Genomic DNA, 10,938 nt, shown 5'->3' with positions numbered 1-10,938 from the left:
CCCGGTCCAGTCCCCTGTGCGGGCAAATGAAATGATGCATACCCCTCATAATTAACTTCCTCCCTACACCAAGTCTCCTGGAAACAGAGAATATCATGGGCATTGATGAAATTCTGCCAGCCCAGAACCCTCCCCTTGGATTTTAGACCTGCAACGTTCCAGCTGACGATAGAGGTCCCAGTAACCCCTATGTTGGTCCTATCTGGGATCGTAATTACATTAGGGCTATTTTCATCCCTGCAATTGCCACTTGATAAAGCCCCACCATTATGTACCAAAAAAGGGGTCACTTCCCTGGCTAACTCAGGGACCGTTATATCCTCAATGTTTTCAGTAACAGGTCTATTAATATCCTCACACACGGGAAGGGACTGATCGTCCATGCTAAGTCAGTCGTTAGAATCCAAGCGGCTTAGGGCATGAAAACGATTGTGTAGAGGAATAATTAACCCCGGGCGCTGGATCGGCGTAATTTGCCTAACTAAGGTGCCTTAATAAGGTGACTATAAAAAAAGCCAAGCGGGCGTGCACATACATTATTAGCATTGGACGGGAGGGAGGCTGCTCTAAGCAAGACTGTGGCGACGTGTTGCGGATACTTAAAATTAATGATAACACAGTCACCACTACAACTCTTGCTAGAATTGCCGATCCAATTTACCCTTCTAGTGCTTAATATATCATTTAAAAACGTAGTTGGGAACCCACATTGATTATGCAACCAAGAGACAGTTTTGTTTTTCAACGAGTCATGGGATTCGTGTTGGGGGTGAGACATGTGCGTATCAGCCTGGGGTACATTGGTTAAAACAACCACATATGGGGCACAGTCTGGAGGGAGATTGATAAAACGCCTTCTCCTCACTTCAGACCATCCCGTGTTATTATCAACAGCTTTGGGTACCGGATTTTCTAGGCTCACTGTGGGCTGTTGAGGTAGCGTGACTGTTTTATTTGCCTCAATCCCCTCCTTAGGTTGAATTACTACGTCTTTCCTACCCCCAATGCCTGCCTCGCTGGACTTAGACAATCCAGCCAAAGTAATATGTGTACCCAGAAGTTCGCCCAGCTGGACTACTTCTTTGGACATCTGGTCTAATTTGGCCATTAAGGGTCAATAATTCTGACCAGAAAATAAAATTGCTCAGAATTCAATTTATTCATTCCATCCCCTTCCAAGACATCTTCTCCTACTGGGCTTTTAGGAGGTGTTGGCGGTCTCTTGGTCTTTCTATTCCCACCACGCTTTGTTGGTAACTTTCGGCACGCCCTGCCTACTCTTCGAACCGGTGAATGGTGGTCAGGGGTATCAGGGGAATCATCCAGCACGACCTGGTCATGGGCCGGTGATGACAATATATCACTATTTATCACCTCCTTCATTCCAGAATCTTGAATAATATCTAGGACTGGAGTATCCAAAGAAATTGACAAAGTAGAAGGAGACCCTGGGGGGATAACACGACTTAAGGAACGTCGTCGTTCACTGTTAATTTTATTGACTACTTTAACTAAGTAGTTATCCAGAGTCACTGGTGCTGAAGGGGTTTTAGTGGGTTTAATTTTAGACATACTTGTTGCTTTAAATGAAACCTGCTTAACAAGATTAATATAAAAGTACCGAAGCAATCATGAAACACACAAATAAATCAATATCAAGAACTCAACGTCCTTCAGGTTTAAAACATTGAAAGTTAGATGGTTAATGAATACTGCCCGGGTCCGTGGCCCAGTCCGGCCTCGTACAGCCCCGGACTGCCACAGACCGCCCGCCCTTTGCCCGGGCTTAGCCCGGCGCACTCCCGCGCAGCGGGATTACCGTTCTATTAAATAACCGTCCTGTGGGCGGGGCAGGCAGGCAGCGCGGACCAGGTGGGCTGCCGAGCAGGGACTCCTGGTAGAGCGAGTCCCTGCAGCGCCGCTCCAAAGGGCCTCCCCGCCGTCCACAAACTGCCCCAGCAAATATCAGGCGTCCAGAGCAGCGAGCTGCGATGGCTCCCAGCGGCTCCCGTTCACCTAGCGCCTCGAAGCGGGCGAGAGGTAAGGGATTTAGCAACGGTCCCACACAGGTGTCCGCAAAATTACTGAGGGATCAAATCAATATTGGTTAGGCCTGAAAGAATTTCAAAGCGGTTTAGGTGGGTGATCGGCTGTAGCTGCGTAAAATGATGGATTTTGGGACCTGTGGGGGGCGACCTGAGTCTAAAGCTATGTTCCCTATAAGGAGGATAGAAACATCCAGGAGAAGGCCCTTATTGGGTCATTTTCATCCAGTGCTTCCTTGAGTCACATCAGTAGAGTGAGCTCCACCAGGCGATGTTTCTCAAACAAATTTGTCTGAGGCAATGCTTTGCTATGGCACAAATGGGCAGATTTATTTATGAGACTTTGACAGTCTTCGTGGCGGCCAATGCAGCGGTACAAACAATGGGGGGTTTTACCCCTAGTTGCGCCTCTCGTTGCTGAGGTATGATGCTAAGTCCCTGGAACAAAGGACCAAGAGAGTGGGCCTAGCCCAGCGTTAGACAGCCGTAGACGGGCGCAGATTGGTCCGCCCTTGGCCCAGGTTCTGCCCAAACACGCCCGGGTGCGCCCGCGCACGTCTCAAGCTGAGGGAGACTGCCGTGAGTCTTGGCCGCAAGGGGGCAACTCCTTCTCTCAGGTGCATGGGAGTTGGAGGCTGGGGGACCGAGTCCCACCTCAGCTGCAGGCAAACGCGTTGCGAGCTATCGGAGCCCATTCTGTGTGTACCGCGCTGCAGGAGACTGCCGCGGTCTTGGCCGCAAGGAGGCCCCTTCCTCTCTCAGGTGCAGGAGAGTTGGAGGCTTGGGACCGAGTCCAACCCCACTGGAGGCGGAAGCGTTACAGACTAGAAGAGCTTGTTCTATGTGTCCCCACAATTCCTGAGTGTTGGGATTGAGACTAAGGAGGGTCAGGTTCGGCTAACTTTAAACCCCGGTGTAGAATTTAGAAAAATATGCTTGACAACTATTTGTGTCCAGAGGCCACAATGTCCTCCGAGAGGCTCTATAAGTGTGGAACTAAATGTACCATTCTGCAGCCAACTATTGAGCTGCTCCTCAGTGCAATTTGTTAACTGTTGCCAATGTTCAAAGTGGGCAATGGAACGAATAGCGGGTGCATTCATATCTTTAATCTTAACCAATCCTAGACATGTAGGGCCAGATGTACGACCATTCAAAATTGCAAGTCGCAAATTGCAGGTCGCAATTTGGAATGTACAACAGTGTCAGAGACACTGATGGCAATGCCCAATGGGGTTGCAAAATGAGTGGCTAATGAATATTAATGAGCAACTCACAATTTGAGACCCCATTGGGAATGGCTGGCACTCCCAGGGATGGTGTCCTGCTGGGCTCAGCAGACCTCGATGTCTGGGACTCTTTGTCAATAGATCAGTTTTTCTTTTTTAAATGCAGCACATTTAAAAAAAAAAAAAAAAAGTTTTTGTTTTCCTGAGACCACTACCTGCCCTTAAAAAATATTTTCAGAGCCAGTCACAAAGGGGAAGGGGTCCTCTGGGAACCCCTCCCCATTTAGGACTCCATTACCACCCTCTTGAAGAGGGAAGTCAATTGTGAGTGTTTTGTGACCGCAATTGTGGTCGCAAAACATTCATACATGGCTAGAGACTCTATTAGGAAGTGAACGCCGCTTCCTAATAGCGAGTCGCAAAACACTATTTTGCTAGTCGCAATTTTATGCGACTTGTAAATAGTGTTTGTACATGGCCATGTAGGTTTTTGCATGAACAAACGGGTCACAAACCCGTTTGCGCATGCAAAAACTGGTCGTACATCTGGCCCGTAGTCTGTTGAACAGTGTCATTCAGAAAAATCATTTGTGTTGGGATTAGACAGGCTTGAAACGGGATTTCTGTCTGCTGAACTTGCCATGATTTGGTACCCCAAATAGACTTCATGCCAATTGCATCCTTCCAATAGTCATAACCCTTCGCAGCAAACTGTGTGACAAAAGAGTCCCTATATATGAGCTTAGTTTGTGTAGATATGTACTTTTTTCGGTGGCGTAGGGATCGAATTTAAAATAAAAGGATGTTGGATCTGATGAGTCATATCCTGAAAAGTATGTACATTTGTTTTGGCACTCCCTTGTGGGGGAGTGGGACAATGTTCCCATTGTGTGTAATTAACAATTGTACGTTGAACACTAGCTCGATGCAAATAATGATGTCCGTAATGGTTATAACAGAATATTTCACCTTAGTTAGCCGAATAAAGGTACAAATCCACTGATTCAAAAACAGTATAATATTCCTGCTCTAAGAGCATGGAGTTTACAGTTTCAACTACCCAATCATCTGAATGTAACGCAGGTACTATTACATCCCCCCTACAAACTTTAAAAACATATAGGGGATCATTAGGATGGCGGGCGGACTTTGCCCGCCCACCATCCTCGTGGTAATCGGGACCGCCCACCATAAGGGCGGGGGTCCCTTGGGGAGTATTAGGATGTGCCCGCCACAGTGGCGGGCACATCCTGTATTTTTAGCATTGTGGCGGGCGGTGCTCTCTGCACCGCCCGCCACAATGCTAAAAAAGCATTTCAGCATTTGCATAATCAAAGCAGCAGGCACCGCACGGTGCCTGACGCTTTGATTATGCTAATGCAGTACCACAGGTACCCCCCGTGTGCACCCCTGTACTCTCCATCACTCTAGGGGCCCGCACGGGGCCCTCAAAGTGAAGTCCGCCTGTCTTTCCGAAATGCAACTGCAGACGCCCATCCAAATATTGCTGGCGGTGTCTGATAGACACCGCCACCATATGAACCCTTTTCTGCCCCGGCTGCAAGGGGACCGGGGCGGAAAAGTGGCGGGCGGTGTTTGCCTCCGCTGCGGTACCCCCCGCCATTGTTATGTGGCGGGGAAAAAGGGTGGCGGGCGGGCATTTATGTCGGGCGGATCGCCACCGCCACCATGGCGGTGGCAGTCCGCCCGACATGGTAATGGACCCCATAGTATCTGCACAATCTCTCTTGGGGCCAAATATGTCATTTTATTTTTTAAACGTGTTTTTATTAACATTTAAGAAGTACAATTCAGTTATGCAAGTGAAAGCAGGAGCATACATCTGAATTATACAGCAGGTGTCGGAGTCACGAAAGAATCATCACGTTACAAGTATCAGCATTCTTCCAGACAAATGTTGGCTGAAGGTATCAAATAGTCAAAAACTAAGTTCTAAGCATTCAAAACCTTTAGCAAAACTTCAATCTATGACGGTGTGCAGAGCACAAGTAGAACCGCACTGTTATCAGCTCTACTCCATGGCATTACAACCACGAATATCAGTATATTCAACTGCTCATAACATCCTGGTCTGATATATTGGTGACAACAATCAGCATAAGTGCCAAATATGTCATAAGGAACTTTCTCCCAAACAATTCCATCAGTTACTGGAACAGCTTATATGTTCATGAGGTACAAGTTTTTTTTTTTAGCTTATGTGAATAAGTTCCATAGCAGAACGTTCTGGAAGGTAGTAGCCAATAATCAGTAGGAAAAAACTATCACAAATCCAATCCATATGAATAGAAAAACCAAGGAAAGTGTTATCCAAACATACATCCAAGGTGGGACCAGATAAGTGTGTTTCAACCATGAAAAGAAATACAGATCCAGGTAGGAGGAGGGTCTGTAACAGTTGTAATGTTGAAAGTCCCATCTATCGGTAGAGTTCAAACTTACCCCCGTGGATGAGCCCTTGATTCCGGCTAAAGTGGTGCGTAATTAGGGGGTAATGGTGGATGAAAATCTTCAAATGGTCTCCCAAGCTAATAAAAGAGCTAGCGTTTGTTTCAACTTACTGCGTATGTTACGGAAGGTCCTCCCGTTACTCCCAAAGGATACTCGATCTCTCGAAGTGAATAGTGTAATCCTGAGTAGGCTGGACTACTGCAACTCACTGTATCTTGGGGCACCACAATATGTTATGCAGGGGTTGCAAAGAGTCCAGTCCATGGCAGCAAAGCTGGTGCTTGACAGACAGCACAGGTCTTCCACGACTGTGGCTCTGAGAGACCTTCATTGGTTCCCTATCAAACAGAGAATCTGTTTTAAGTCTCTCTGCATTGTATACAAAGCAGCACACGGTCAGGGCCCTGTCCCCTTGCAGGAGATGTTCACCTGGTACAGCCCTGGGAGGCAGCTCCGCTACTCAAATGCAAATCTGATAACAACCACTAGATTTAAGAGATCTCGGATGGGGGGCAAAGCTTTTGGTGTGACTGCCTCGCGTGCATGAAATTAGTTACCTCTGGACCTCAGACAGGCCAACTCTCTGACTTGTTTCAGGAAGAGCCTGAAAACGTGGCTATTTCCCAAAGGCGTTCTTTAGACTGTCTTACTGACAATTGATTCTGCTGTGTGGTGTCTACCCGATAATCCAAGCGCCAGGATACCCGAAGGGTGGCAGTCGCGTTATATAAGTGCTTAATTCTATTCAATTCAAGAAAAATAATTTGCTCCCACAAAATATTGTCGAAAAACCTGGTGCCTCAGCTATCGCAATAGGACCAGTAAAATCCACAAGGAGTGGATCCGAAGGTGGATCATTATAAGCAACCTCAGCTGCAGAAGATGCAGTAGTAAGTTCAGTACTCTTTCGGTCATGTCACTGGCAGTTGAAGCTGATGCAGTAATTAACTGTAGTGCATTCCCTACCCCCTGCCACCCAGCTGGATGAAACAGCATCAGTGGTGTTCACTAGCTGTAGAGCAATTTCATGTATGGTAGTGAGATGAGTTAGGGCACTACCAAAGACTTGCCGTGGCCTACTGTTGAGAATCGGCCACATGATGTAACTTAACTTGATCAAAGGAGGCAAAACGGTTGTCTTTGGAACCAGGCAGCAGTGGCAAGATTACAGTTCTCGTACCTTGAATGCCAAGTGCTCAGTATGATGGGCTGAACTATTTTTTGACTGCGACCTTCTCTCAGACCAAATCCCCAAATTTGGGAATCCAGCCATCAGGCTCTGGTTTCACCTTGATTTCAGCAGAGGCAGAATCATCAACTTCTTATTGGATTGGGTGTCACAGACGTTTTTTGTAGATCCTGTAAGACAGCACAACAATCATTTATGTCAAAGGGAGAGGCTTGTGCCATAATGTCTAGACAGTGAAAGTTGGGAACATACACGTTGATGCCAAAAAGGATCTGATATGGGGTCCAGTCACCCAGAAATCTTTTAGGAAGGTTCTTTAGAGCTCACTGAGCTCCAAAGAGGTGGTGGATTCCACTATGCCATGTGCCTAGGACTGCTTTAAGTTATTTTTCATCCTCTCCACAACATAATTATCCTCTGGCCTATATAAAGAAGACTATTGCACCTGTACATCCAAGGAAGCCATAGTATCAGGATTCTATAAGCTTTAGAAACAAAGGCTTGGCACTGGTCCGAGTGGAATGTACTGCATGCATGTGTCCCAATAAAGACTTGCATGTTTTTAATAACAGTGCGATAGTCAGCCAAACACTGTGGCCAAACCCAGAGGAACCTGGAGCAAGAGTCAACAACTGCAACTAAGAAAATTTTAAACACAGAAGTCGAAATATGAGGACCACAATGGTCCAAATAAATGCACCTGAAGGGCTTGTTAGAAAATAACAGGTGTGTCTGCGTTGGACGTGCCACCGTTGAGGCCATAATTTGTTGACAAATGTCACAACAGAGGCATACTTATTGGCCTGTTGATATAAGCCTTGCCACCAATAGCGTTGCTGTAACTGAGAAACTGTGGCTGCCACACCTACATATGCAGACGCAACACCTTTGTGCGCAGCTATCACTAAAACTAGACTGATTTCTTGGTTGGGATTTGTTAGACCTGGCATCCAAGGCATGGTTTACCCTAACTTTTTGCCTCTACCTCCTGTGTTTTTGATGCTGTGCTAGATTTTGTTTTTTCTGGCTTAGATGCTTTGGGCACTTTGCCACTGCTGATCAGTGTCAAAGTTGAAGTGCTCCCTGTGTAAATTGATATTGTGATTGGCTCTCCCTGATTGGCATATTTTTTTACCAGTAGGTCCCTAGTAAAGTGCACTGAGTGTGCCAGGGCTGGTAAATCAAATGCTACTAGTGGGCTTGCAGCACTGATTGTGCCACCCATATGAGTAGCCCTGAAAAGAGGTCTCGGGCCTGCCACTGCGGTGCCTGTGCACAGTTTGTTATTTGCCAGGGCACCCACTTGCCAGGCCCTACTCTTCCCTTTTCTTACACGTAGGACATCGCTATGGTAGGACCAAGGTACCCCCCTGGGCAGGGTGCCGTGTATGTGTAAGGTAGGACGTGTACTGGTGTGTGTACCATGTCCTGATCGTGAAATACTGCCAATTTTGTTTTCACTATTGAAAGGCTATCTTGCCCCAAAAGACAGAATGGGGAATGCTTTGTAACATTTTACAAGCATATCTTCCCATAGGAATAAGATAGAACAAGCATTTACAACGCAATATGTCTCACATTTAGCGAGTATGAGCTATTAACATTACAAATAACAATGCCTTTTGGTGCTAGGAGCTAGGGTTTTAGTGTAGAGGAACTAGTGGCGCTCTGCAAAGTGTATGGAGGTCAGTTGGACACAGTTCTATTAGTTATGGTGCTGACAGGAAAGGGGTGACCCTACTAACCCCTTAATTTGTGGTGGAAAACCAACCACATACAACAATTGCAATAGTCCCGTGCACACATACAGTCAATATTAAACAATGTATGTTTGTGTTCACTACATCAAGACAATATTCGCTGTAGTTTTCTTGGTTGCTTTAACGTGTGTTGGCACAGAGAACAGGCAGCCGACATGTGTTTCGTCAGAGAAACAATGATCTCCAACTCTTCAGGGCTGGAATTAATACAAAGGAAATCACTCAGTACATGTTACATGTATTCGCGTTGTTGCACAGGTTCCAAAACCTAGATTAAAAGGGACATCGTTCAGCACTCGTGGAAACCAAAATATGTGGAAATCAAGAAATACTATGTGGCAGACCTGAATTCAGGCCTCCGTGACGACTAATAGATTTCACGTGTCAAGTAGCATTTGGGACACACAGGTAGTGCAACGGAGTGCAGGGAGTACACCCCGTGTGGGTTGAGTTTCAGAGAGTTACACCAGCTGCCACCACGCGAAACAGTGACAAAACAAAACTGTGAAGTGCATGTGACACATATCATTCAAGCATCACCACAAAGCGTCCCATAGTGGTGAGAGTTAGATCAATCCTTGAACAAAACAAGGAGAAGACACATACCTCAAGTCACGGTGGACGGTATGTATAATCTAAAGAATGACAAGGATAAAAACAAGAGCGTCAGGTTTATATTAGAAACAGAAGGTCAAAGGAAAAAATAGTCGAATTCGTGGAAGACCAAAATGAGTTCCACCCGTCGTTAATAAAACTAACTCACAATGAAAAACTAGGTGTGTAAACTCACCCCTAAACCGGTGATAATTCCAACCCGGTTGCGTTCAAAGAGAATTCGGTGGTAGTCAAGTATAGATCGTCAGGCATGTATCCAAACACTGAAAGAGAAGGGGAAGGGTAGATGAACCGCCGCAAAAGGGCTGGGTAAAGTACCATGTCTCTGCTTACAAATAGCAAGAGGCGTACCTCAATATAGATGTTAAAGAAACTATGTGGACTCTGGTGGAAAGAAAGGATAGAAGGAAGGACATAAAGTAACGCAAAACCTTACGTAGCGCTCAATCACTCACATTTGCAGTCGGTAGTTTACAAAAAAGGTAGGGGGGGATAGATGGGGAACAACAGACGGGGAAGGAAGAACAAGTGGGTGTATGCCTTAAGTGCAGGGGGCGAAGAAAACATGCATTATGAACAATGGATGCTCACCAGGATGGCGGTGAGAATAGTCAACTGGCATCCACATCGGCAGGTATGGTGGAAAGTAAAATGATGACTGCAGGAGAATTAAAGAGAAAGGGAACAATCATGAGTCTACTACATGTATGCGATGAAGTCACACGTTACCAGGAACTGGTAATGTCGAAAACAAAAGCCTCACCTTCAAAGTGTAGTGTGAGGCTCAAACGCCAATACAGGGTCAAGAGGAAGGGATAATTCCAAACAAAGGACAACCTGCGAGTAAGCCAAGTAGAATGTCCTTTAGAAATCTCATTAAATTACCGGTGACAAGCCATATTAGAAGACCTAATGTATATTAAGTGTCCAAGTACAATGCACTCACGTATAGGATCGAAGGAAATCAAGTACGGTCCTTTCCGACACGTGTGGTTGTCAACAATTCCTACAAGTGAAATAAAAGATGGCAAACATGGAAAACCTGCAAAGCAAGTAACTCCAGAGTGACACGATATAAATGTGAAACTAATAATTAGTTTGCGGTAATAGGGGCCTGCGAAGTAAACTTATGATAATCTGGCATGGACCCCGTGTTTCGGCGATGGCAAACTCAATCCAGAAGTGAAAAGGGAACGAGACCCGGAGGTAAAGTAGCTTCCTGGGTCAAAAAACTAGACCGCAATAGTGTAAGTCAAGGTACCGAGTTAGTAACGCGAGCTCATATGGAAAAAAGACTGCCTATTGAGTTGGCTACAATGCGGCTTCGTGGAGATCTATGTAAGGGCGATCTACAGGGAAAGCTCATGACCACAAGAATCATGTGTGTCTGTGAGTTTAGAATAAGCCGTAAAATTTTCGGACGGTGAATGGCATTTGTAATTGCTGTTCGATAATCTGTCAAAAGGATAAATATCAAAGTGTATAAATGTTACGGATGTGGACCACGATTGGGCAAAAAATATTTTTTTATATTTTATTTGTGCTGAAATACATTAAATGAAGTCAAACACTAGAGAAGATTCCAATCGAAATTGTACCCCACCATCTAATCAAAGTTCGGGTGCGGC

The sequence above is a fragment of the Lissotriton helveticus genome, chromosome 9, assembly GCF_964261635.1.
Source record: "Lissotriton helveticus chromosome 9, aLisHel1.1, whole genome shotgun sequence".
NCBI lineage: Eukaryota > Metazoa > Chordata > Amphibia > Caudata > Salamandridae > Lissotriton > Lissotriton helveticus.
Note: the sequence above shows the minus strand (reverse complement) of the source record.